This window comes from Jaculus jaculus, chromosome 4 (assembly GCF_020740685.1).
Source record: "Jaculus jaculus isolate mJacJac1 chromosome 4, mJacJac1.mat.Y.cur, whole genome shotgun sequence".
Taxonomy (NCBI): Eukaryota; Metazoa; Chordata; class Mammalia; order Rodentia; family Dipodidae; genus Jaculus; species Jaculus jaculus.
In genome coordinates, this window is record NC_059105.1 from 150,618,289 (window position 1) to 150,631,513 (window position 13,225).

The 13,225-nt window shown below is 35.3% G+C and overlaps 1 non-coding gene across 1 annotated transcript; it reads left to right on the plus strand.

Annotated features, from left to right (window-relative positions):
* The first annotated feature begins 10,443 nt into the window (after positions 1–10,443).
* LOC123460451 lies at positions 10,444–10,551 on the plus strand. Its single transcript, XR_006637011.1, has one exon. It is a non-coding gene; the product is annotated as a U6 spliceosomal RNA (small nuclear RNA).
* Positions 10,552–13,225: the final 2,674 nt, after the last annotated feature.

Sequence of the window (13,225 nt, forward strand, 5' to 3'; positions counted from 1 at the left end):
ACACAGAGACATTTTCTCCTACCCCAATCTGATGGCTAACCCCACAATGCACAACCATATAGCCCAACAAGAAGGGATCCTGGTGGGGGGGGGACAGATAGGAGGCTGACAATGGTACCAACCTGACTGAATTCACAGAGTACAAATCTAATAAAAATAGAAAAAGAAAAAAAAAAATCAAGAAGAGCGGTGCATATGTCAAAGCCTTTTCACTTACCCCTATAGTTGTAAATATTCATGCGCTTATTTCGTCTTTAGGCGTTTAGACACCCACTTGAGCATATAGAGGTAAAACCCTCACTAATTATCATCTACCAGTGATGTAGGGCTTCTGATTTTGTCTAAATTTCCTCTCCCATTCTGTAGGAAGTCAGCAGGTAAAGTTCATATTTTCCCTTCATGCACCAGTTTCTCTGGTGGTGGCTGTTCTGTTATGTTCATTTCCTTAGGTTTGCCTTTTGTCTCTTCAATTTTGAGAACAGCGGTTATCCACATAACTTCTCTTTCCCACTGAAGCTAATATGGTATTGATATTTCAATTTGTCTTTCTACTTTTTAGGATGCTGTGTTAACTTTTAAGAACCTTATAGGAAAACGGAGGAAAGAAAGTTCACATTAATATTTTGCATAATGTTCTAAACACCTCAACTGTATAGATTCCAGTTTTCTGAAAGGTCTGAAGTTCTGTGTCAGTGTGCCTTCCATATTTTAAACTGAAGTTCTCTTAGGCTAATACCTCACAAAATTAATTTCTTTCCTGTACATCTGGAAAGAATGTCCCTCACTTAAATTATTAATACATTTTAATATTAGAGACACATTCTAATTAAAACTTCTAATGGCGTTAGATATTACAACCTTTGTAGATATTGAAACACTTTGTATTATATACACCTGCTTCGTGAAACTCCAACTGAATACATCAGGCCAAACTAAATATGTCTGTGTTACCTTTAAAAAAAGTTATTTGATTTTGTTGTTTATGGGTTAACAACAAAAAAACAATTAACTAATAATTGTTTTAGGGCAAGCAATACCTTTAGAAAGGCTGTAAATTATTATTTTTAATCTTATTTTATTTTCTCAATTTTTTAAAATGTTTTCCATGATTAAAAAATTATCCCATGGTAATACCCTTCCTCCCCGCTTTTCCCCTTTGAAATTCCATTCTTGATCATATCCCATCCCCATCTCAATAAGTCTCTCTTTTATTTTGATGTAGCGATCTTTCCCTCCTCTTATGATGGTCTTGTGTAGGTAGTGTCAGGCACTATGAGGTCATGGATATTGAGGCCATTTTATGTCTGGAGGGAGGACGTTGTAAGGAGTCCTACCCTTCCTTTGGCAGAAAGAATGTAAATTATTTTTTAATAACCTTTTCTTATTTGCAAACCATAGGCAAAAGTATGCTGCTCAATGTATTTTTTATGAGTAGCCATCAATTTTGTAAGCAACAGATTTAACCCAGTAATAGTATATTAAACATATTTTAAATAATCCATCATACTTTATTACTAGAAAATAATAAGTATAAATCTGAAATCCTATAATACAGTCATATCTCGCTTACTGTAACCACTCTTTGTTCCTCATTCTTCACTTTCTTTCTTGGACTTTCTTTAATGCAGGTTTTCATCCCAAATTTGGGAAACTCAATGTAGAACAGCATTGAAGATGCTAAGCCTTCAATCTGTATCTTACAGTTATCTGTATGTTAAAGCATTGACTAACATCATGTTCAAAGTCCTGTACATCATACCTGATTGTCACTCTGTCACAGTTGTCATATACATACATGAGCTTAATTTTGTTTGACAGGACTAAATTGGCATTTAACTTATGGCTATAGTAGGAGTACCTTTGAATGTAAATTTGTTGTTTCTGCAATGATAGATTTTTGAGAACTTAGCCTAAAGAAATGTGAATCTAATAGAAGCCTTGATTTAGCAAATTTGCAGTTCCCTTCAAGTTGCAAACTTCCCTAAATCTGTGTCTACAGAGTGAAAACTTCACATGAATAAAACCTTCAACAATTAAAACATAGGAAAGGTTATAATGAATAAGTGACACAAGTAATCTACAGGGAAAACAGATTTAAATAGTTAAATACATAGAAACACTTGGCCCTATCAATTGTGATTCCATAAGAGTGTTACTGATTTTTATGGTTGTGAATACCCACACAAAATTAACCTTGATCCAAAATTGAGTATATGTGTAATAATTATCACTTAAATTTCAGCCTAAAAATGATAACTAGTTGATGTTTGCATACCACCTCTTAGAAATATACTATTAAATTTATAAGTGTTTAAGAGTATTTTATATCATCTTAAGCACCAGTAACTCAATTTTTGGAAAGAAACTGTAGAGACTGTGTTTTATCAATTCAATACTTACATGAAGATCAGCATAGTCTTTCTATGTTAATTTAAATATGAGATCTTTAGTTTGACTTGCTTAGTATAATAATCAACAAAATTTATTCAGTTAAATAAAAATGGGAAAAAAAATTAAAGTACAAATTTTATTATTTGATGACATGTTGTCTCATCCACAAATGTTGATTATTCATTTTTGATAAAGGTGAATTTTATCAGAAAGATACTTATTATTTTTATTAATATACATTTGAGAATTGCACTAAATTTTTCAATTGTGAATATTTATACCTAGCATGAAATGGAAGAACCAAATTTTACTGTGTAAGTTAGTCTGACATAAAGTTGGAACAGTGAAAATTTATGTTTAGTATGAGAATATGATGAAAAACTTTCAAAACATAAAGAAAAGCCAAAGACCTCTTATGTAGGGAACGAATATCACCCAATTAGAAAGTGGCAATATCAATATTCTAGGTCAGGTTTTAGAAGGAAGATATGATCAGCAATTATATTTATATTTTTGACTGATAAAATCAACTAACTTTTACATTAAATAATAGTTTACAAGGAAACTTGTCATTCTCAAATTTTCTGTGTCCTTTATTTTTTTTTCTTAAATATCCACATCAAAATGAGCCTATGGTAATATTCCTGAATGTTTCTTTATATGCAAGCTTTGAGAAAATAATTTCATAAAGGTACAAAATATTGCCAAAAGATGTTGCAATAAATGAAGGACACTTGTTTGCTATATTGTAAAGAACAAGTAGAAACTATAAAAGACTTTATGGAATGATTAACATGTTGGAACAATGAACACATGGAAAGTAGAAGGAATAATTTTATCAACATACAAATAAATTCATTTTATAAAAAACATTTAGTATAGAACTCAATTTCACATCTCAAATTTAAACTCTTTTAGAACAGTTTTATACAGAGGACCATTAAACATTCAAAGTAAAAGCTATGGCATGTAAAATAAAATTGTTCACAAAACAAGAAGTAGATTTTAATATTACTATTTTAATATTGCTGTTTATTACTACCATTAAATCCCCAGTTATAATGATTCATAAATGATATTTAATGACACTTGATTAATTTTTAAGTTGGACAGCTTTCTGCAGGGAAACCTGTGAATATAAATTTGGGAAACCATGATAATTATGCGTCTAACTTAAAATCCTGCCCCTCAGGAGCAATCACTTAAAATACGGTCAGTGTGAACATACGATGTACATCAGGTCATGTGATTTATTCTAACCTATGGGACATTACTAAAGGATGTGAGGAAAGACTTCAAAAGAATATATTCATTGTGCTATTCTCTCTTTTAATGCTCTGAAATAAGCATCCAAGTTTTATAATACTACATGTTACAAATGTATGGCCACACAGTAAATATTAATTCTCAGATGTGCAATACCTTCACCCAAGCCAGAGCTCAAAAAGTGACAACAGGGCTGGAGAGATGGCTTAGCGGTTAAGCGCTTGCCTGTGAAGCCTAAGGACCCCGGTTCGAGGCTCAGTTCTCCAGGTCCCACGTTAGCCAGATGCACAAGGGAGCGCACGTGTCTGGAGTTTGTTTGCAGAGGCTGGAAGTCCTGGCATGCCCATTCTCTCTCTCTCCCTCCATCTGTCTTTCTCTCTATGTCTGTCGCTCTCAAATAAATAAATAAAAAAAAATGAACAAAAAAAAAAAGTGACAACAGGTGAAATCAATAGAAGAGCCAACTGGATAAACTTATCACAAATTTTCTATCCAAAATAACAATATTAACATAATATATGAATTATAAGTATGAAAATAAGCTGGAGTCATCAAATGAAATTATACATACAGATAATTTATATATATATATATATATAATGTAATTGAAAATTAAATATCTAGAAAATGAGATGATTTTAATGACAATATGAGCAGTCCCTTGTTTAATCTTTTATTCATTAATATTAAAATAATCTCTTCAAATTCTTAACACTTAGCAAAGGAAAAACAAGGAACATCAATGAGCAACTTACAAAATAAAAACTATAATCATCACAGCTATCTTAGCATATGTATACATATTATAAGTCAGAATTAAAAAGAAAGGATAATCAAATACTGAGCCACATATTGTGGTGACCCTGAAAATCTGATTATTCATCTCCCTGGGATTTGGTGCTATTAATGATGTTTTATGAGTCCTTAGTAACTTTTTGAAATAAGTAAAATCTATGATCAGTAGTCAGCTAAAATGGATAAATAAAATCTACTTTAATATGACTTTCATTACCTTCTTTAAGTACTTCCAGGAAAACTTATAGTCTTTTTTATATTTTTTATGTTTTCCTCTGTATGAGCCCAAATATGACCCTTCGAAGCATCACCTACCCTGCCATCCTGATTTCTCTCTGGACCTCTGAAATGAACTGTAGATGTGGGATTGCTAAGGGAGGAAACTTGAAGCAGTAGCCTCCAATGAAGGAAATTTTGAGCAATTTCCATGTTCAAAAGCAGGAATTCGTAGCTGGTTGTAAAATGGTGCGTGTTCAAGGTTTACCAATATTGCTAACCCATAGTATATACTTCAGGAAGGGCGGGACCCAAGTTCCCAAAAGCACCATTTGTGTGCTGTGTTGTCCATGGAGTCCAACATAAGATCCTAACTTGGACCTTTCCTTGTTTTCCACCTAAAAGAGTGTTTTATAATATTTATTTATTTATTTGTGAAAGTGATAGTGAGAGAGTGGGAGAGAGAGAAACAGAGACAGAGTGTGCATGGATGTGTCAGAGCCTTCTGCCTCTACAAATGTCCTTCCACGTGCCCTTGTGAACTTTGTAAAGATGGCTTAATATGCATATTGGGGAAATGAACTCTGGCTACTGGGTCATGAGTCCCTAAGGGTGTTTTTTGGGGGGCTAGGTAAGGTGGCACATGCTTTTTTATCCTAGCACTGGGAATGCAGAGTTAGGAGGTTTGCTGTGAGTCCCAAGAATGAACTCCAGGTTAGCCTGGACTACAGTGACATCCTACTTCAAACAAAACAAAACAAAAAAAAAAATAGTACTTTGGAAACCAAGAATGTTGTTTTTCTTTTTACACTCATGAAAGCACTCTACAGACCAAGAGTTGTCATGAACATGTTTCAAGGTGCTCCTGGTGCACCCTTACCGATTGTGAATCCCATCTCCGCCATTCCTCTTCAATGGTGATTTCTGATCACTCATGACTCATGTCAGGCTCAACCACACTGAACGTCCTGAAGGATCCTTTCCAGTAAAGACTCTTATATAGCTGATTAATTTTACAAACATATTTTTCTAAATTATCCTGGTAATGTGTTTGTTTTTTCTCAGTTATCATGTAGTTTCTCTTTTCTAGAATTTATGTAGCCATGCTGTAAGAGAAACTGCTTTCACCCTGGTAGAACACCATTAGAAATTATAATTTTTCCATGTAAATTATCCCATCATTTCTGAATAAACACGTTTTTGCAAAGATTATCAAAATATTTTAGAAATAGCATTCATAGGAACATATATCTACTTATTTGCATGATTATTTTTCACATGTTTGTATTTATTTATCAGTTTTTAAGAAATACACTCTTTTTTTACTTGTTAGACAGAGAGAGGGAGAGGCAAATAGAGAGAGAGGGATAATGGGCACACCAGGCCTTTGCTGTCTGCAAATGAACTCCAGACACATGTGCCACCTTGTGAACATGACTTCTTACATGGGAACTAGAGAATTGAACCAGGATTTTTCTGTTTTTTTGGTTTTTTTTGTTTGTTTGTTTTTGCAGGTCAGCAACTTAACTGCTAAGCTGTCTCTCTAACCCTTGTATTTATTTATATTAAGAATATCAAAGTTATAATTGTATGATGATTTATACACTAGGCCCACTGAAAAGTATTTCAAGAAAAATGAGGTCTAATCTGATTTCAAAATAAGAGATTTTATAATAAGTAAAAATTTTTAGGATGTCTAGAAATGTAGAAATCAAGTATAATGAGATCCACAGAGCTATATAACTAAAATAATCATAAGCTAACAGATGTCCTTGACAATAATACACATGCTAATTTAAAATAACATACATAAAAAGAAGTTTATTCAACTAAATATCACACAAGTGAGAGGTTGTAATTATATATTTCCCTCCTGTAATTCATTTTAACATTCTGTACTTTATAATAAATTAATGGGAAATATACTTTGAGGAATGATTGTTTACATTACCAGAAAGACAACAAACTATGGATTTAGACATAAATACATGGAAGGCAGGTTAATGTTCACAGCAAATTCCTTCAGCAAAACAACAGCATTAGCTTTTCCAGTACATCTTATGACCTCCTTAGCCACAGGTTTGCTCAGGTTTGTAACACAAGATATAAAATCTGTCCCATAGAGTGGGCTTCACATGCAGTCAGAAAGATAGTTTTTTCCTTTGAGACTCTCTTCACTATTGCACTCTTGGGAACTGCCGGGCTCCGCGGCGGGGGCAGGTAGTGCTGAGGAAAGAACCAGGCCTGCTGGTTCCTCCCAAGGGGTTAAGGAGGAAGATGAGCGTTGGACAGCTCAGACCTCTCCCATCCATGGGAGAAAAACCACACTGAGTAGGGAATCTTGTGGAAGCAGGAACTCACAGGAACTTTCTTTATTGCTATGAGCAGTTGCCTATATAATGTTGGGGACATAGGTGGGGATTTTAGGACTGTGGGGGGAGAGGTAAGGGACAATAGTAAACTGTAACTATTGAAATGATAATTTAACCTGCCACACACAGAGGTGGCAGGCCAGAAGCCATTAGGCTTCTAGCTGAGTCCTAGCTGGCCAGAGACAGGTCTCCAAACTTCAGCTAGGCTCAGGAAGTTCCACAAGGCCTCCTGCCTGGGCCTTTCAGGGTCCAACAGGGACCCTCTTGTCTGATAGAGTTGCATTGTACTGTTCAGGACCACTTAGTACCTTCAGGCCTTACAAAAGCTGGCTAGCAGTTAGAAACATTCCAGGTCAGTTCTAGATTGATTTCTCCTTATCTTGAAACATAAGCATGTGGTATCTGCAACAATAAGGACTTATTTGGTTTTGGTGGGCAATCAGTATCACTGTCAATAACTAGCCTCTATTGCTTTGGGTGATCAAGAGCCCCCCCACCAACCTTGTATTCTGATTTTTGCTTAATAACATATGGCTTCAAACAACTTTATCTCTCTATGCATAGTGTCTTTGTTTTAATTATTTTTTGTTATATTTTTAATTGGCTTACAAAAAGTAGGCTTTTATATGTTTTTTTTATATATATATCCTTTGTCTCCTTTTTCTTTTTTTAGAATTTTGTTTATACATTTCATGGAGAAAGGGAAAGAGGTAGAATGAGAGAAAAAAGGTTCTCTTGTCACTGAAACAAATTCCAGATGCTTAAGCCACTTTGTTCATCAAACTTTTGTGGATAGAGGGAGCCAAACCTGGGCAACAGGCTTTGTAAGTAAGTTCTTTTTAACTGCTGAGCCTACATTATAGCCACACATTTCTGGTTTTAGTTAACTCCACCCACCTTTTCCTCTATTACCTACTGTTTCCTATTTTGAGTTTGATGATAAATACCATAAAAAAGCATAACAATGGTAAGTTTTCATTTACTAATAGGTAAGTATAATGCTACAGGTTTGGGAATTAAAGAAAATTACTGAGGAAAAAACTCAAAATTGCTAGCAAAAACACTTACTTGTATTTTCATTTGCAATGACTTTTTGTCTTTCCTAATGTAAGCCTAAAATCGATTACCCAGTATTCAACTATGTTTCAAGTTTGACAGCTACTTTGAACTCTACTTTGCACAGAAAAAAAAAAAAAGATAGAATCTCTTGTTATATCATTACCTGTTCAACAGCAAAAGATAAACAGACATTGAAAAGATTATAGATTTATTGAGTTCTTTAATAATATTATATCAAGAATGACTAATTTACTTACTGTAGGTAAAATATAAATCTCTTTTCTACAAAACTTACATACAGACTTTAATCAATTGTTCTAAGAGGATTTTCCACATAATCCCTCAGAAATGATTAAATTTATAATGCTATTTAGAAAGTGTAGTTAAAATAATTTGTTTAAACCATGAAATATATGTATTACACAATTTATATATGTGTATTTTTTGTCCATATATCAGAGCCACATATCAATCTACATACCCTAGTAAAGATGAGAGGGTTTAAAACTATGTTACATTAAATATTACTGCAGGTTATTTCTGAAAATTTTGTAAGTATTCAGGAGGTATACATAGTGTTGAAAGTGTATCTGAATATTGAAATTTCCTACTTAATTAAAATGAATATGTAGCTTAACCTCAGCATTATTTGAGGTTATTTCAGATGTGAAAATCATAACTGTGATTGTTAATCTCTATTATTACTTTTACATGATTTAGAATCACCATGGAAACATATCTGTGGGTATGTCTGTGAGAAATTTTCTAGATTAGATTGTTTGAAGTAAAAAGATCCTACCTAAATGTGTGACTCCTCTTTCCAAAGCTTGGGTCCTAGACAACATAGAAAGAAGAATGTTGATATTGAGAATTGGGACAATTTCTGTGATAAACCTGACTATAGATGTCTGTAGTCCTTTGAAAATGGTTTGCAGGAGGAATGTGAAAGTTTCAGATTTGGGGCTACAAAATCCATCAATACAATAAATGAAGTTTAGTTACAGAAAAGCAAAGAATGCTAAGAAAATGGGGACAGTGGAGATCCATTGGCTGTGTTTCTAGAAGAAAAAGAAAACTCAGAAACTGGGAAGTAGTGCCTATTATCTACTGTTGTGGTAGTTTGAATAAATGTCTTTCATTAGATCAGGAGTTTTCTTAAAGCTTCTTAGATTTCCATCTACCTGGCTGGAGGAGATGTCACTGGGTAGATGTTAAGGTCCAGCCTTAACGTATGGTAGTGAATTTGAATTTCCAGTCTAAAGATATGCAAAGTATCTGAGTTCTGCCTGAAATTCCTCAGTGTTCTTGTGTGTGGTGTGGCTTTTGAGGTTTTTTTTTGTTGTTGTTGTTTTTCCTCTCCCTCTCTGCTTGGTCCTTTAAGAATGGGCCAATTTCTGCCATTATTAAACTTCCCCCATGTCTGTTAGCTTCAATAAATATCTGTTGGAGACGAGGAGATGAGCCCTGAACAGATCTTTGCCCTGAGATAACCTCTGCCCTGAGATAACTTCTGCCCTGAGCAACTTCCGACCTTTCCTCATCCCCCCACCCTGCCATACCTAACTGATTCCATCCCCTCACCCCGCCACACCTAACTAATTAACATCCTGCCTGGCGACTGCAGAGACGTGAGAACTATACCGTGAATTCTTGGAATAACCGCAAACTGTCCTAGGCCAAAGGCCAAGAAGATTCTGTAACTTTCCACCACCTGCCTCCTCCAGCCCCCCCCCCCCCCCCCCCCCCCCCCCCCCCCCCCCCGCTCACCCAAGACCCTAACCCTAACCCTTAAAAAGGCCGCTGTGGCTCAATAAAAATGGACTCTTGACAAGTGTACATTTGCTGGAGTCTCTTCCTCTCTCTCTCGCCCATCTTATTTCAGGTTAGGGTCCCCCTTGCCCCCACGAATAATGAGGTCCCACGGGTCGGGACAAATATCCCTTATTCCATAGCCATGCCTGGTTTGAAAGTTCGTCTAAGTGACCTGAGGCTGTCTACAACTGTTAAAAAAATAAAGCTGCATTCGGCCTCTGCCCTGAGAAATTGAATGCCGAACTCAAAAGTAATGAGCAAATTTGTTTAGCAGAGGAAATCACAAACAGGATTCCACTTAGACTAGTGTTGAGAAAGAATCTGTAGTTGTTAAGAGGTCAACACCATTGAAGAGAAACCTTAACCATACAATAGGAAAGGAATACTGAGAGGAAAACATACTCTACACATTTTGTGAAAATCCAAAGTTACTTGAAGAAAGAAACTAAATTGAAGGATTCTCTGCTAAAGCACAATGGCCTAGAAAAGTATCTCACCAAAGTCAGCTTGGGAGGCATACATTCTTCTACAGCTGCTCGCTTCAGCAGCACATATACTAAAATTGGAACGATACAGAGAAGATTAGCATGGCCCCTGAGCGAGAGAGGCACTATTCATTCTAGGCTGGTAGCAAAATTTTGCATTGTTATCATTGTAGTAATTGCTTTAGAGGCAAGAAAAATGAAAGACTGAGAGCATGATGCATTATACCGTGGGTCCAGAGAACCACTGAGGCCAGGCAATGTACAGCATGATCAGTACAAGGCAGCACTGCGAGGCTGCTCCATCACTATGTCCCAAGGAAGAACCCAGGTGTCTTAGATGCCAGAATCATAGGACACATGCCACAAACCCCTGCAGGCTTAGAGGAGAGCTGGCCAAAGAGAGAGCTATGAGTGCTACCTTTAGTAAACCTTGGAAGGATGTGGCTACCCAGGCCCTTTGGAGCTCAGACAAAGTCCATTATAAGCCCCATCCCAGACATAGAGCTAAAGGTTTAGTTTGTCCTGCTGGGATTCAGTCTTAGTTTGGCCTGATTTTTCCTTGTTTTATCCTCATTCCTGTTTTACTTGGTTTTGTTTTGTTTTGTTTTGCATTGGGAATGGATGCTGTGTGTGATTGTATGTTGGCAGACTGTAACTTGTGTATGGAAATTATAGGCAGTCATCTTTAAAGTTGGCCTCAGCCTCTGAAGAGACTACGCTCACACTTTTGAACAGACTCGGAACTGTCAGAGGCTGAATATGGGGATTTTTGAAGTAGGGCAGGATGCAGTTTGATTGCCATAACACTATGGGGACAAGGGCTCTGGATGTGGCCTCAACGTGGTATGTTTGGCAGTCTTTCAGGTGTGGACTTTGATATTTAATCTCGATTTTCAAGTTGGCATTACTGAGAATCACAATGGAAACAAATCTCAGGGTATGACTCTGAGGGATTTTCTAGACTAGTTTCTTTGAGGTGGAAGAGACATCCTAAATGTGGGCATGCTTTTCCAAGCGCTGCAATCCTGGAGGTCAGGAATGTAGCAAAGTAAGTCAGCTGAGCAGGGGCATTCCTCTCTCTGCTTTCTGACAGCCGATGAAGTGTGCAATGTTCATGCCGTGCCTTTCCCATCATGGTGGATGTGAGTCCCTCAAACTGTAAGGGGGAATAAACCTCACGTTCCTTAAGTTACTTCTGGTCATGTGTTTGGTCATAACATTGAGAAAGTAGCAAATATATTATATAATAGTGCTTATATGATAAAGTTATTTTGAGGACTGATGAATTAGTTAGAAATGATTAGAAAACTTGCTAGTTTAAATGTTAGTTATTGCTGCATCAATATTTTATCCCACAGTAAATTTTATGGCAATTGAAACATTTTGATTTACCAAGGGGAGTACATGAATTCCCAGTGTAGGATTGACTGCAGAGCATTCTGTGAAATGTTGCTAGCAAAGTTTTCACCATATCTATTTGAAGGATTTCAGGTTTGTATATCCTCTGATAATATGTAATATAGGAAACAATGTTAGAAATTGTCAGGGGATTCTTTATAGTAATAGAGTAACCAACTAACCAAAATACAGTACATTTTTCAGGACACAGTGCATTACTGGGCTCTCTGATGAGACATAGTAAGATAGCCAGAGATAAAGCTGCCCCTTTTTAACTTTGACTAGAACTTTCTGAAATCAGATATTCCTAATATTGTTCAGTTTTCTATTTGCTACTGTTAAAAAAGGCATTAACTTATGTTCAAGTCGGACTATTTCAGTCTTCATTCCTACAAGATTTTGAGGCTTCATATGCTTAGGAGTGCTGAATGCTAGTCAAACTATTTTATATATATATATATATATATATATATATGCATATTTATATATGTATATATATATGCATATTTATATATGTATATATATGTATATATATATTTAATTTTTATCTCTCATCCTTTGATCACAGATTTCCTAGCAAACATTTTTTAACTGAAAGTTGATCTCATTTTAGTAAAGAGGGTAAAATAAGAATAGTGCACTAGGTAAATGTCAAAAGCTCTCTTTGAAAATTTTTTAATGTAGATCTGGTTTAGGCACTATGAAGCTCATATATGTTGCTGAAGAACAACAGTTAACATTTATTTTAATCAAATACTGATGTATTTCACTATGGCTGTGGAAATCAACTCACTATGATTATTACATTGTAAAAACAGTGTGTACATGAGCACTTGGCAAAAAACAAAACACTTGGCTACCTTAGAAGCATCATACTTGTGATCTCCTTTTCATGATAACTTCACAAGATTTTAAAGCTGAAATTATTTTTACAATAAACACATACTTTGGGCTTATAACTCTCTACTGATATAAAAATGTTTAAGTAACAAGCCTTGGTGGTTCATTCGCAGAAGTGAAAATGAAGACAGTGTAGAAAAGTATCTGCATAAGCAGTAGTAAAGGCACAGGCATATTCAAGTTGAGTTTTATCCACCTTGCCTTGCAAGAGAAGGATAAATCCTGCCAATATTCTTATAGAAGCTACAGCACATATGTTATCTGAAATTGGAAATGATATTTAGTTCTCAGGAAAATCCTGCTAACTAGGACATTAAGCTAATTAATAAAGAAAGTAAAGAAGACATTCACTTCCACAATGTGAGTGATTGAGATCTGTATTTGAGTGAACAATTAAAATTGCAAATAACAAACAAACCTTATATTTCCTTTTTTTTTCTGTCATACTGGGAATCAAATAGACAATCCTTTGTAAATATTTCTTGATAATCTTATGAAAGATATAAACTTTAATTTCCTCATTATACATTT